Genomic DNA, 15,387 nt, shown 5'->3' on the forward strand with positions numbered 1-15,387 from the left:
CAGTGGGGCTTCTCTGGTGGACAAAGATTTGGCACTCATCCTGGTCTCACCTTTCTCCACTGAAGATAATGGATTTCCCCCAGCCCTGCCTGGGTCAAAATAGATGCCCCCCCCCCCCATGAGAGTGGTCAGAGTCACACTTGGAAGCTTACTAGTCAGACGCAGAAAAGATACTAGGAACTGTAGATATTGAGAGTGGTGTTGAGCTTGCCATACACACCTGGATCCCTGATACCAATCACAACTCTGATGCAGTTCTCAATGAAATCAAGTTTGATAACCCTGCACTAGGCCATGAGTAATAAGCACTGTAGCCCCAACACAATTGCAGTTGCTCCATATGGCAGAATAGCTATTCTGAAATGTTTTTAAACCTTGTGGTAAGGATAACAATAAAAAGGTGCATGGAAAATGTATTTAATAATACAATACTGTATACAATAATATACAGTTCTCTAGATAAGGATTAATCTTCTTCTTCCTCCTCTTCTTCTTCCTCTTCTGAAGTTCTGTAGATATAAAACGAATACAATATGATATTACAATATGCTTATAAAACTACATATTCTTCTAATAAGTCTGTTCAACTTTTGCCAATCTATTATTGTTATAAGAGATCCAGTACCCTTATTCTCAGATTCTCCTAAAGTAATATACATACATATATATTGAGGTGCCAGTTCTGAGAAGAGCAAGAATTTCAACATTTCAGAATTGCATTTCAGCAATAGCCAGTTGCTCTAAGAGAAAAGCCTCTCTAACCGCCCATAGAACCTTCTCACAATAGCTACTTTAGGTCTGGCAGCATCATTTTCTATCTATGGTAAGGATAGGGAAAGGGAGAAGTGAAGCTTTAAGATGAGTAGTAGGTTTCCAGAGGCCTCATATTGGCCTTCTAACTAGACTGAGGAAAGAAATACTGTATTTTGGCGGTTTCTTGTTTTTTTTTGACATGTTTGAAATTAATTAATAGCCGCTCCGAGTCTCCGGAGAGGGGTGGCATACAAATCTAATTAATAATAATAATAATAATAATAATAATAATAATAATAATATAAGTCACCTGGAATTTCCTATGTGTGAGTTGGGAAATTATATATATTTGTTTACTAAATAAATGAAATGTATGACTCTCCCTGTATTCAAGCATCTGTGCTAAATAAAATACAGTAATCCCTCGCTATTTCACGGTTCATCTTTCACGGATTCGCTATTTCACAGGTTTTCAAAGGGGGCTTAAATGTAGTTCCAGCTGAGAAACATTATAGAATGACTGTTTCATGTAAAGGGTGAGTTTTAAAAGTCCAAATACTCATTAGTCTGCAGAGAGGGGCGGCATACAAATCTAATAAATAAATAAATAAATAATAAATAAATACATAAAAAATTATCCTTCCTCTACTTCACTGAAATTCGTTTTTCACGGGTGGTCTTGGAATGCATCCCCAGCGAAAAAATGAGGGATCACTGTATTTCAATAGGAGGAATACAATGGGTACAACTAAAAAAACAGGGTATCACTTATTCCTAGTAAACCAATGTTTGGGATGATTCCTATTGTGGCACCCAAATGTAAATGTATTTAGGATTAAAACATACTCTATTCTCTGGGTTCATCTCTGAATTGGTTATATAGATCAGGAAGTGTGTTCTTGTATCAAAACCAGAATTGTAACAGTCGGAACACAATATTATCTTGCCTTCTGAGATATTTTAGGGAGTCCTTTGAGTTTTATTTTGCCAACTCATCCTCATCCTGCACCTTTGCAGTACTTTCCGTCTTGAGTAGTACAGCTAATTACTAATATGCAGTATTGCAGGCTAACACTGTCCATAGCCAAATGTTATGCCCTGAACGGCACGAGGTTGACTTTCTTTCCCCCCTCTAAGGTTGGTATTGCCGCCATATTGTTGGGGGCATTATTCTGACTCTATAAATAGCTCAGAGTGCTGTGAGGCACTTTTCCTTTGTACACAAGTCTAAGTGCTTTTGCTTTTGCTAATTCTGTTGCAGAAAGCAACAGCTGACTTCTAAATCCGCATTTCCAGATTCTGTTAAACCAAGCTAACAAGAAAACATCACTATATATTTAAAACCTACATGGGAAAATATGATCCCCCAAAATGAATATATTAAGACAATGTGGAATTCATCTGCAAATTCTTATATTTGCTGCCATGAATTGCAGTGTTGCTAGGCTAGATTTTTCCAAAAGGACTTATATTTTCTCTGAGATTTAGATCTCATAAGCATAGAAAACAACTAAAATAATTGAAGCTTGAAGTTAATTTTTCATATTCACTAAATATACTTTTGCTTTGTATAGCTTGTACTCTAGCAAAAAAGCCACACAAAAGAAAACTTAGGAAAGAAACCTGCATTCTTTCTTTATATCTTATATTTTTAGAGAGGAATACTAGTTTCATTTTTTATATTTTATATTAGATTTCATGCTATTTTAGTTATATAGCGTTCTAGCAGTGGGCTTATTAATTTACACAGCACTTCCATTTCTAAAAAGAGCCATTTGTCTAAGTTACTGCAGCTATTCTATTCTATTCTATTCTATTCTATTCTATTCTATTCTATTCTATTCTATGAGTATTAAGAGTAAATATAGGATCCAATTTAAATACAACTGCAAAAGGAAAACAAAAAAGCCTCCAATCTGTTAGAATCGGATAGATAGAAAAATGATTAGAAATTGCATCCATATGTATGCAACAGAAATATACAATGAATATACACTGAAAGGAGCATCTGCTCCCTGTTGTAATAGGGGTTTGGAACGGGAAAAGGTAAAAGGGTTTTGCTCTTTTCTAGTTTTTCTCCTTTCTTTTCCTATTTCCTACTAGAACTTTTTCTTTCTACTGTTGAACAGTGAAATAAAATGAGATGTTTTTCACGTTAAATATCTTATCATGCATTCTGAATAACTTCAAAAATTCTTAAAGAGAAATGCTCCTCCTGACTTGCACACTGAAGCTACTTACGTTTTCTTTGAAGTAGCTTCAGTTCCTTCTTCTTCTTCTTCTTCGGAAGCCCTGGTTAAAAGAAAAATTAAAAGCAGAATTTAAATATAGTTCTGGTGGCAACAGTTGAATATTTTATCTTCACTCTGTCAGCTTGCCCTAATTATTTTCCACCGCTCTTAGAATCTGAAATGTGTTCAGCTACTAAAAAATGGACCCTTTATTGTTCCAGATTATTTCATACTACAGTGTTCCCTCAATTTCCGCTGGAGATGCGTTCCGAGACCGCCCGCGAAAGTCGAATTTCCGCGAAGTAGGGATGCGGAAGTAAATACCGCCCCGAGTCTTCGGAGAGGGGCGGCATACAAATCTAAGTAATAAATAAATAAATAAATAATAAATACACCATTTTTTTCCTATAGACAGTATCACAAGCCTTCCCTTAACACTTTAAACCCCTAAATTACCTTTTCTCATTCCCTTAACAACCATTTACTCACCATTATTACTGGTACTCACCATTGAATAAGACACTTAGTGATCCTGATATTTATAAACATAATTATTTATTAACAATAATCTTTTTTTTATTTATTTGCAAAAAATATTAGTTTGGTGATGACATATGATGTCATTGGGTGGGAAAAACCGTGGTATAGGAAAAAAACCGCGAAGTATTTTTTAATTACCGTATTTTTCGCTCTATAAGACGCACCTGCTGATAAGACGCAACTAGATTTTAGAGGTTCGGGGGGTGCTGGGAAGCCCCCCAGGCCGGCTGCGATCTTTTAAAACAGCTGCGCCGCTTCTCAGCTGACTCCTGAAGCGCGGAAGTTCACCTTTGGCTTTTGGCTTCAGGAGTCAGCTGAGAAGCGGCGCGGCTGTTTTAAAAGATCGCAGCCGGCCTGGGGGGCTTCCCAGCACCCCCCCGAACCCGGGTTGGGGGTTCGGGGGAGTGCTGGAAAACCCCCCAGGCTGGCTGCGATCTTTTAAAACAGCCGCGCCGCTTCTCAGCTGACTCCTAAAGCGCGGAAGTTCGCTTTTGGCTTCAGGAGTCAGCTGGGAAGCGGCGTGGCTGTTTTAAAAGATCGCAGCCGGCCTGGGGGGCTTTCCAGCACCCCTCCGAACCCCCAACTCGGCACCGCGTTCAGACAATTCCCCCCCCTGTCCCCGTCCCCGTGCCTACCGCGCACCGCTCGCCTTCCCGGGCAGCCCGACACGCCGGATCGCTCGCTCCCTCGCGCGTCCCGCCCGCCGCCAAGCCCCGCCCGCCGCCAGGCTCCTTCCATCCACTCGGCCTGGGCGGCCGCTTTCCTGGGACGCAGGCGGAGCTGCTGCTCCAGTTCACTGCCAGTACTGTAGTATCCAGCTTGCACGCATTAATCGCTTTTCCATTGTTTCCTATGGGAAACAATGTTTCGACATACGAGCTTTTCGACTCACGAGCCTCCTTCCGGCACCAATTAAATTCGTATGTTGAGGTTCTACTGTATATCGCGGCCCCCCCTCTGCTCCAGCGCCTCCCCCCCTCCCTGCCTGCATCTTCGCTCCATAAGACGGGGCTGATTTTTCATCCTACTTTGGGAGGAAAAAAACTGCGTCTTATGGAGCGAAAAATACGGTAATTTTTTTTAAAAAACCGTGGTATAGGCTATTCGCGAAGTTCGAACCCGCGAAAATCGAGGGAACACTGTATTACAATATAGGAGGAAATAGGCTATTACAATTTTCCGTGCAATGTATTTTATATTTAGTTTATATATGAAAAGGTTTTTAGGTGCATAGAGTTGTTAATTTTAATAACAGTGAAGCTACAACAGTAACAGTATATATGTTGTTTTAAACAAAATCATTATTTAGAAATCACTTGGAGGGCAAAAGTTCTAAGTTAAAGAAGAGCCCTTACAGACTCTACTACTCACTCAGTCTTTGGTGAGGCTTCACTCGTGGCTGTTTCTTTTTCAGATCTGATAAAGAAGAGTTTTAACAGAACAGACGTTAAAAAGAATTCTGCTGCAGCTAAGATTGCCTCCTTCCCAGGAAATATCTTGGAGGGAAAAAAGTATAAGTTAAATAACAATCCCTGAGTTACTCTACTACTCACTCAGGCATTGGTGAGGCTTCACTTGCGGGCATCTCTTCTTCAGTCCTGACAAAGAAGAGAAAGGTATTTTAACAGAAAAGAAGTTAAAAGGAACTCTGCTACAACTGAGATTGCGTCCTTCCTATGGACACATGATCCTGGGAAGGATAGTGGCTCATTTATTTTCAAACTTCTTAAAATGCAAGGGAGTTTTGGACTAGATTTTCTCAACCTCAAGAACTGGCTAGGAATTTTGGGAGATGACATCCACTCATCTTAAAAGTTCTGTGATTGAGAACATGATGTAGATAAATTGTCCTCTGGAACATGGCCATCGTGAGCTCCAATGTATTAGATAATTTTTTTCTCGTATTTTTAAAACCAAATATTGCTTCATCCCAATTTGCTTGCCTACAGATAGGGCTAGGAATTTCAACTGACATTTCTTAATATAGCAACAATCAGTTTATATAAATATGATTAAGAAATTCAATAGCAATAGCACTAACACTTATATACAGCTTCATCGTGTTTTATAGCTCTCTATAAGAGGTTTATAGAGTCAGAATATTGCTCCCAACAATCTGAATCCCCATTTTACAGACACTGGAAGCCTGAGTCTTGAGACAGGATTGAACTCCTTGCAGTGAGCAGTTGAGCTAGCCTGCAATACCACATTCCAACCACTGTGTCACCACAGCTCTTTTATAAACTGAATTAATTAGAATCTATGAATGAATCTACCTTCAAGTAGGAATACTATCCCACACATATAATTCTACAGATACTCACAGTTTTTTTGAACTGGCCTTTTTAACAGGCTCTGGCGCTGGTGCTGGCGCTGGTGCTGGCGCTGGAGCTGGCAGTGGAACTGGCACTGGTGCTGGTGCTGGTGCTGGAACTGGAGGTCGAGGTGCAGATTCAGTTACTGATGGTGGGGGTGGCATTATCTCCCTAGGAAGATAAAGCAGAAACAGACATTAATCCAAGTTTAAATGATTAATAAGGAACAAAGTTGTAGTCTTTTGTTTCCTTATGTGAACCCAGCATTTCACAATTTCTCTAAAGATAACAATTGTGTAGTTGCTCATAAGCACCCTAAGATGTGCTTATGAGCAAAACCCAAAGTCTCACCTTTATTGAATTTGAAGTCTAGCTTTCCTTCTACCTTTCTTTCAAGCCTTGATTCTTATATACATTTATTTATTTTATGTACAGTATTCTCATTCTGCTAGTGAGTGAGAGAGAGACAATTTGGACAGGAGACAGAAGGCACGCTGGTGCACTCATGCATGCTCCTTACTGACCTCTTGGGAATTATGTGAGGTCAACAGTGAATAGTCCAAGGGTAATGTTTGGGGGTTAGGTAATGATATTACAGAGTCAGGTAGTGAGTTCTATGCATTAACTATTTGGTTACTAACGTCGTATTTCCTACACTCGAGTTTGGAGCAGTTTACTTTAAGTTTGTATCTGTTGTGTGCTCATATATCGCTTGCAACCTTTAAGGGGAGATTGGCCTGCCATCTGTCTCAAATGGTATAGGAACTCCTACTTGTACGGAGGATTGGAGTAGATGACCTGCAAAGTCCCTTCCAACTCTAATAAATGAAAGAAGGAATGAGAAGGAATGAAGGAATGAATGTCTCTAACTTTGGTTCTAGTAGTGAATTAGCTTTTTAGAAACATTAGTAGTTAATGTCTCTTCTATAGCTGAAGAGATTGTTAACAATCCTACAGAACAGGGTGCAGTAGAATAACAAACTCATTTCAGCCAGTGTAAAATTGGTATTTGTCCTTGAACAAAACAAGATATGATCCCAACGTGAAGGACTTCTATTGCAGTTTTTTTTAGGGCCTTAAAGTTCCTACTATTTAAAGATGCATTTTAAAGGCACCCTGTTCTGTAGGATTGTTCAGTGCTCAAATGGCAATTCTGCTCTAAATTTAGTTGCCCCAAGAACAAACTTGCCTGTTTTCACACTTAGCCAGAGAGGCCTTCCCCTTGGTGGAGCCCAGACTGTGTTAGGAGGTACATTCGCCTCCAAAAAACACAGGAACTGCTTAAAACAGGACTATTTAGAAGGAAAGGACAATAGGGTGATTGTATTGACCTCCTTGCATTAGGAATGAGTTCAGTCCCTGGCTGCTTTAGGATAGTGCTTTTGCATCTTTTATATAACTTAGACTAATTAACTATAGTTCTATAATACTGTTTTATATTGGGGAGGGGGAGTGAATGCATGAAGTACGACTTAGGGGTATGAGTGGATAGACTGACTGTGCTGCTTGTGAGAGAACTGGATGAAGCCTGGTATCCCCCTACTTGAATGTGAAATTCAGTGAAGCAGTGGATGTGCTGTACCGGTGCTTGGAGGCGATGAGGGCCTGGATGGAAGTTAACAGGCTCAAACTCAACCCCAACAAGACTGAGGGCTATGGGTATTGCTTCCCAAGGATTGTTTCACCTGTCCCTTCTTGACTTGACTACTGCAACAACTGAGTCTTTATCAGTTGTAGCTGTTTCTAAGGTATTAATTGAATTATATCTCCACTTTTAGATTGCTAAAATATGAGGAAAATATAGTTACATTTGAAAAATAAAATACATTACTGCAGAAGATAACTCAAATAATACATAATCTAATATATAACATACATAGTCTAATATACTGTATATTCAATATACAGTATATTGAAAATGTAAAAATTCAGTGAAATACAATGCTTTGAACTCTGCTCAGTTGGAAACACCACTCTAAAGTTTTCTAATAATTTCATTTCATCTAATAATTTCATTTCAACAAAAATGTAGAATTGCTGTGGTGCTCTAAATTTTCAATAGGAAAACAACATTAGTAATAGTTTTGTAGTAAATATAGTAACTCACATTATTTCCACAGGAAGAGGCTCAGATATTTGTGGAGATCTGATAAAGAGAAGAAATTACAGAGTTTGTGATTCAACAAAAAGATCTTTTTTTTTTGCAACTTGTATGATCTTCATGTACAGCTTTTGTACATGATAGTTGTAAACAAACTATTTTCAAAGCAATATTACATACATGGGTTCTGCATGTTGAGGAAAAAAGCCATTGTCAGAAAAGGTAACTGGTGTCCCCAGGAAACTACTGAAGCAGTATATGAAGAGAACATCTGCAATTGCTACATTCTTCATTCTTGCAGATATTTTATGCATGGTATATCTGTATGTACGTTTGGTTTTTATAATAATGGGTTTTTAACTGTTTTTAGTATTGGATTATTATTATATGCTGTTTTATTACTGTTGTTAGCCGCCCCGAGTCTGCGGAGAGGGGCGGCATACAAATCCAATAAATAAATAAATAAAATAAATTTTGTGGCTCAGCAGTGGGTTGCTCCCAGTTGGGATCAGTTGTTAGCACTGGTAGCAGTGATCCTGCAAATATCCCTGCCATGTAGGGATTTAAAGGTGACAAGCAGGAGCCTGAATTACACCCAAAAGAAAACTGGGAGCCGACATAGCTCATACAACGGAGGTGTAAAATTACAAACCTAGAGCTGCATGTGACATTGATATTGGGGCCAGTTGTAGTTTTTGAGTTGCGTTCAAGGGCAGGCAAGATGATCTTCAAAGAAAGCCCCATCTAAAGAGCATTGCAGTGATCTCATTTTGACAAATCCAAATTTGTTTCAATAATTTTGTAATGAAAAATATAAAGCTGTACTCTAAGTTGCAGGATGTGATGATTCCTCTCTAATTTTACTTTGGTCATGTCATTCAGGGGAATTCATTGTAGAATGCAATTATATTTGGAAGAGTTAGCAGTAAAAGGATGGCAGGCTGTCAAAGAACATGGTGGCTGGACACTTTCAAAACCTGACATCAACCAGAACAGACAAAAACGTAATGAGGTAGTGCAAAATAGGAAGATGTGGTGAGATCTAGTCCAGGGGTAGGCAAAGTTGGCTCTTCTACAACTTGTGGACTTCAACTCCCAGAATTCCTGAGCCAATCATGGTAACTCAGGAATTCTGGGAGTTGAAGTCCACATGTCATAGAAGAGCCAACTTTGCCTACCCCTGATCCTAGTTCATAGAATTGTCAATAACTGGACATGATTAAATGCATCCCTGTCTTCCCATTCATCATCATCGTCATCATCATCACCATCACCATCATCATCATCATGCCTTGTGAATTTCTTTCTTGCAATATGAGCCAAAGGGGCAAAAAGGAAAGAAAAATACCTTTCGCTTTCACGACTGAATGTCTCTTCTCTAGAAAATTCTTCATCAGGAGATTTAGTACTGCTGAATTTTTTGTCAAGTTTTTCAGGAGTTTCATACATATTCTTAATCCAGGGAGGCTTGTCGAAAGATGCTGAAGTCTAAGCATGAGGAAAGGATGCAAAAAAATTGATAATAAAGCTTCATTCTGAAATTTTAATGTTCGTGTTGCATTACCATTTTATTTATATCTCAGATTCAAATTCAAGATCCTGGAATGGAGATTCTTCCTGAAGGAAATGCACGGCCGACGGCTTAACCGCCGGCCGAAATTACCTCCGGGGCCGGGGGAGACGCTGCCGGCAGCTCTTTCAGGCTCCGGACTTCCGGGTTCCTCTGAAACCCGGAAGTTTGGCTTTTGGCAGCGCGCCAAGGTAGCGCGCTGCCTGCTGGCTGGGGGAGGTCCTGAGTCGTCCTATTTAAGGGCGATTCAGGCGGTACCTCCCCCTCGCCCTCGGCTCTCCTGAAGCGAACGACATGCGTTCGCAGAGCTTCGGGCTCTTCCACGTGGCGCGGCCTTGGTTGGGTCGCGCCTGGCAGCTGGGCTTAAGTAGCCGCTGCCCGGTCAGGCTAGACCGCCTGGGAAACCGAGGGAGAGACGGATAGCTCTCCATTGTCCCTTTCTAGCCCTGCAATGCTTTGGTGCATTGCAGTTTTAGATTTGGAAGGCTTGCACGACCGTTCGAGCGCTCTCACCGCGCCTCCTCTTTCCAAGGGTCACAGTGCGCTGTCGGCCCCTCGCCCTTCCAGGGTCTGGGTCGCAGAGGTTCCCCCTCCGTGGAGCGGTTGAACAACGGAGCGTCTCTGCTCCCCTGAGGAACGCCGAGGAGGAGGCGGCTGATGCAGCGGCAAAGGGGTATTCCCTCCTTCTTGCCCATGCCAGTAGTCCAAGGCCTCTGCCTTATCTGCAGAGGCCCCCAGGTTTGAATCCGCGGAACCCCCCGTATTCCGTGGCCCTGATTTTAGTAACTTTTCTGGGGGGATCGCTAGCCAATTTCGTTACCGCGTAAATCAAACACATAGTGTCACATCAAAACACTAGCTTTCCCTTAAATGGGGCCATTTACGGCCTGGTGGGGGCATGCGGATGGCATCAGCGAACGGCCGAAGTTTGCATTAATGGGCAGCGAGGGGCCAGTCCTTAAGAAAGTTTCCCCCCGTTTTATTGCCCAACATGATTAGATGGTCTATAGCTCCCCGTCTATGGCCTGCATGCCTCGGGGCTTTCCTATTCTGGGGCTTAGAGGCCTTTCAGGCCTAATGCTAACTTTTAGTTGCCTTCAAGGCCCTGGGCATGCTTTTACATATGAGTTATTTCATAACTTTCATGACTTTGTGGAGTATGCTTCCCATATATTATTTATATGTACATATAGCTGATTTAGAGGGATTTAATTAATTGTCCCTATTGATTCCAATGGTAAGGTTTAATTATATTAACTATATTACGTATTTTGATTTAAAGAGATTTAATCAATTTGTCCCTAATGATGGCAATGGTAAGTTTTACCAGTTGTTTCCCTTAATTATGGATGGTGCTGATCTATCCCCCTTTGGTATTATAAGCTTTCACTTATGGAAATCATGTATTTAATTCATTCTCTTTGGGTCTGTGGACTGGTGCATGGTCGATAGATTATTAGTCTTGGGCATACACCGAGAGTTTTATTTGTTAATCATGCATTTCAGTTGTTTGGATTATTTAGTGACCAATGAATTGGGAATACTTTGGTCGGGCCTCTCTCCTCTGGCAGAGGCCTGCACCCTGTTCTGCTTATGCGTTCAGGTATTGATACAACACATGTATGGAGTATGACATAGGTAGTGCAATAATAGGTCTAGATCATTTAGAGCAGTTAACAAGGTGGGTAGTTAGTGGGACCCTAGATTTAATTCAGCATATATAGGCATGCACATATATGCGTAGCTGGTGCACAGATGCATTCACTAGGGATAGCTTGCCATATATCACCCGATACATAAACACAATTATGCTGGTGATGACAGCCTGGTTCCGTTTAGGGGCATGCACATACAGTTGCGTACCGGTATGGTCGGGACACATATGTGATGTGGCATGGCACCACCAAAAGGGGGGGCCTGTCCGCCGTTCTGGCCATACCTCCAACTGGGGTATAGCGACTGCGCAGTGCCTACCTAGAGGAACTGCTAAGCCTTAACGGGCGTTCATGTTTTCAGTGGCAACATGCACATAGAGGCAAAGTTACCAGGGTACAATCAGAGCGTCATCTTACTGATTGGGTACTGATCGCAATTGTTTTGTGAGTTTTCCTGCAGCACCATGACTTTCCCATCACCCCTTCCTCCGCAGTTCCACCAGCAGTGAATGTGAGAGCGGATCGTTGCGGAGAGGACCGGAGTCGCTCTGCCTGTGGGTAAGACCAGCACGATGGTAAGGTAACGATGCAGGATGCCTGGTCCTTGCTACGGTTATGCACTGAGTACCCTTTATTGGTTACGCCCCAGGGAACATTACTGTAAGATGTATCCCTTTAACTGTGCTTTACTTCAGGCCATCCAAGCTTGGGCGGGTCGTGTATCTGGGGACCTGTGTTTGGGAAGTCATACTTCCAACTGGCCATGCATGGCCAAGCCCCGCCCTGGTGAGGTATGGCTGACCGAGATGGGCAGAATTTGCCCAAGGTATTCTTTCTGGGCCATTTGATTGAGGGCAAAGGTACAACCCTGTTGCTGTCCCAGTTTTACCAGCTGGGGTCCAACAGTTTCGGTTTTCACCGGCCGAAGGCATTGGGGGGGGGGAATTACCTAATCGGGTATCTCCTCCGTCCTCCCTATCATGTTTTATATCAGTCACTCTACTGTTTCTCTGATGGGCGATACGGGGATAATGGTACACCCACTAGTCTTATGTAAAAGGATTATAGGGTGGCAGCTAGGTCTTCCCAATTCTATGCGGTATAACGGGGGTGCGGTATCGAATTTATACCCCCCCCTACTAGTTTGCAACTAGAAACTTAATTGGTAGAAGGGAGAAAGGGGTAAGACTGAAAGGACCATTGTCTGTGGCTGCCATAAATCTTCAGTTTATAGCCAGGGATGGTTTAAACCTTTTAATTCTTTGGTATTTACCCCCCCTTTTTAACCATTAGGGGTTTTGGGTCCATGAGGCCGATGCTGGCTAATGCTGTCCGACCCCAACGGACTCCCAACCCAAGGGGTTTCCCCCTTGGGTTGAGGGGATTATAGGTTGGGGGTTACTTTGCCTTACAGGGCAAAGCCTCGTAGTTAATCCCAGTAAGGCTGGGAGGTGGTAGCTGGCAGGGGGCTATCCAGCTTTTGGGGTGGCTCACGGGGTGTTTTCCTTTGGGGTTACTATGCCCATAGATGGTTTGCCACACTGATCAGGTCTTAGCTAACAAGGAGCCAGGGTAGAGTTAGACTCCCTGGCTTAATAGCCGGGATCCGGACCTGATAATGACAAGGGAAGTTGTTGTCTTCCTCCTTTTTAGGGGATTTCTGCTACCGTGAAGGGTATAATTGCATTAAGGCAGTCGCTTCGGGGGGTTCTTCATGAGCCAGGCGCCAACCGGCAAGGGGCCTTGTAAATCACAGGTGGGTTTGGATGCTAGCAGGTATTAGGCAGGTGAAAGGGTCCCCCCCGCTGGCCCGAGATGCTGGGATCAGGGGCTTCTCTAACCCTGGCAGGGACGGTTATCCCCTACGGTGCCGCTTGGTTCACTGACGTGGTATCAGCAACAATTGTTTTGGCACAGGCCAGGGCGTGTTGCACCCCTAAGGATCCATAGGTCTGGTATGTGGTTCCCAGGCGTGGGTCTTGCCAAAGGGCAACGATTCAGTATTTTTAGGACTGGGGTGGCGTGGTCTGGCTGTGTATCCACAGCGTATACGAGTTTTTCTCTGCCCCCCCATTTTTTACCTATTTTCGTTTAGGTGGCTGAGGAGAGAAGCTCCGGGAGCTCCGAAGTCGGGATGGATCGCAGCGGATCAGGGATGGCAGCAGTTTACCCAGCTGGCCAAGACGCTGTGACTGAGGGGCTTCTTCTAACCTGCTGGGGCGGTTATCCCTTGTGGGCTGCCCAGTTCGCTGACGCGGTAGTCAGAACTGCTTGTTTTGACATGGGCCGGAATACACTGGTTGTGTCCTGAAGACCGAGGAGGGTCTTGTCTGTTTTTTCCCCTGCAGGGGTCTTGCCAAGGTGGCAACGACTTGGGAATGTTTTGTGGGGTTTGGCAGTGGTTGTCGAGCCCAGGACCGGTGTCCAACCCTGTCCCAAGCATTGGGCTTGGATGTATCTCCAGTATAGCACTAGGCTATTAGATCCCTTAGAGCTGTAGGTACGGCTGTACATTGGTTACGACAGGGGTTGACCTGGGGCCATCACCGCTGCATATCCAGGTCTGAGATTCCCCCCCAGACTGGTCTGGTGGAATGCTGTATCCCCTAAAGCCTTTAACAAGGCCAGGTTAAGGGTCAGCCAGGCCATTGGGAAGGTTGTTAGGGAGTTGGTGGGGTGTATAGTGAAGCATCCCTTGATAAAATTTGGAAAGCCCCGGCTCTACTGGGCCGAAGGCGTTCACCTCTTAAGAGAGTGGAACGTCATTTTCCTGTTGGACCTGCAGAGGTGCCTCCAGGATATGGTTTAGGACGCTGGGTGGGGGTCGGGGGGCCAAGATTGAGATCTGACCCCCCTCCGTGGCAGGTTCGGGGCGGAAATGGGCATTTAGAAGCAACTGTGCATGCTCCTTTGGGCATCCTTTCAAAGGGTGATGGACCGCCTCTCTCCAGGAACTAGAGGTTTGAGCAACGTCGGGGATTGGAGAGAGGATGTTCATGGGAATCACCGGATCCAATTTCCCACGGGGATTGGAGGGTGAACTCCTCCCACATGATGAAGGGGCGTGGCTTGGATCCAGGTGAAGGTGGCTACCTTCACCTGGTTCAGCATGGAGTTTTTGCCCAATGTTGCCAAGGAATTTTCTGGTAGGAATTTCCGCCCCGTTAGTTTTGGCCTCTGCAGGTCCTTAGTTTGTTCTGAATTTAAATATTTAAATTGACGTATTTAAATTTATTTAAATTTATGTTAATTCAATAAATGACCCGTATTTAATCCACTACATGTCTCAGCGTCGTTACTCCGCCTCCGGGGGTAATATGTGGCTAGCAAATTAAAGCAATTATAACTAAATACCTAATTAGGTCATGAGTTTTGGCTCTCTCTTGATCTATGGTAGAGAATTCTGGTATGTAGTTTATACTTCTACTAATTAGTGTTATTAGTAACATTAGTAGTTAGCTCTAATTCAAAAATTTCTTTCAGTATTAGTATTCCTAAACTTTGCGAGTGTTGTTATGCTTAACATATGCTATTTAATTTGAGTTTAAATATGATGTCTGAAATAAATGTATGTCTTAATGTTGTATGGAAATAAGGCTTTTATCAATTCATCTGGTCATTACAAGTCTGATTTTAGTGAATGATTACTATTATTTTTGTAGGATCTTTTCAAAAGACCAATCTTGCTTCAAGAATGGAGAGGGAGAAATAATAATAATAATAATAATAATAATAATAATAATAATAATAATAATAACAACAACAACAATAACAACAACAACAACAACAACAATGCCAGATCTACCATCTACCAGTGGCAAAGAACTAGTGGGATCTATGATCTATAAGTCTATAAGTCTGAAAAAGTGGTCGAAATTGAGCAAGCAAAACTACTGTGGGACTTCCGACTTCAGACTGACAGAATTTTGAAACATAATACACCAGACATCATGACTGTGGAGAAAAAGAAAGTATGGATCATCGACACAGCAATCCCAGGAGATAGCAGAATTGAGGAGAAATTTGTGAAATATGAAGATCTAAAAATCGAGCTGCAACGACTCTGGCATAAACCAGTGAAAGTGGTCCTTGGCACACTGGGCACAGTGCCAAAGGACCTCAATGGACATTTGAAAACCATCAGAATTGACAAAATCTCCATCTGTCAATTGCAAAAGGCTGCTTTACTGGGATTGGCAGACATAATTTGCAGCTACATCAC

The 15,387-nt window shown here is 42.6% G+C and overlaps 1 long non-coding RNA gene across 1 annotated transcript in view; it reads right to left on the bottom strand.

Annotated features, from left to right (window-relative positions):
* Window positions 1-401: 401 nt before the first annotated feature.
* The window catches only part of LOC139154526 (uncharacterized), a 185,837-nt gene continuing 170,851 nt past the window's right edge, over window positions 402-15,387 (bottom strand). Inside the window, exons 3-5 of the long non-coding RNA XR_011556922.1 lie at window positions 4,896-4,940; window positions 2,995-3,045; window positions 402-509 (exon numbers count right to left, since the gene is read on the bottom strand). This is a non-coding gene — a long non-coding RNA (uncharacterized lncRNA). The remainder of the gene's footprint in view (window positions 510-2,994; window positions 3,046-4,895; window positions 4,941-15,387) is intronic.

This window comes from Erythrolamprus reginae, chromosome Z, assembly GCF_031021105.1.
Source record: "Erythrolamprus reginae isolate rEryReg1 chromosome Z, rEryReg1.hap1, whole genome shotgun sequence".
In the NCBI taxonomy this organism is placed as follows: Eukaryota; Metazoa; Chordata; class Lepidosauria; order Squamata; family Dipsadidae; genus Erythrolamprus; species Erythrolamprus reginae.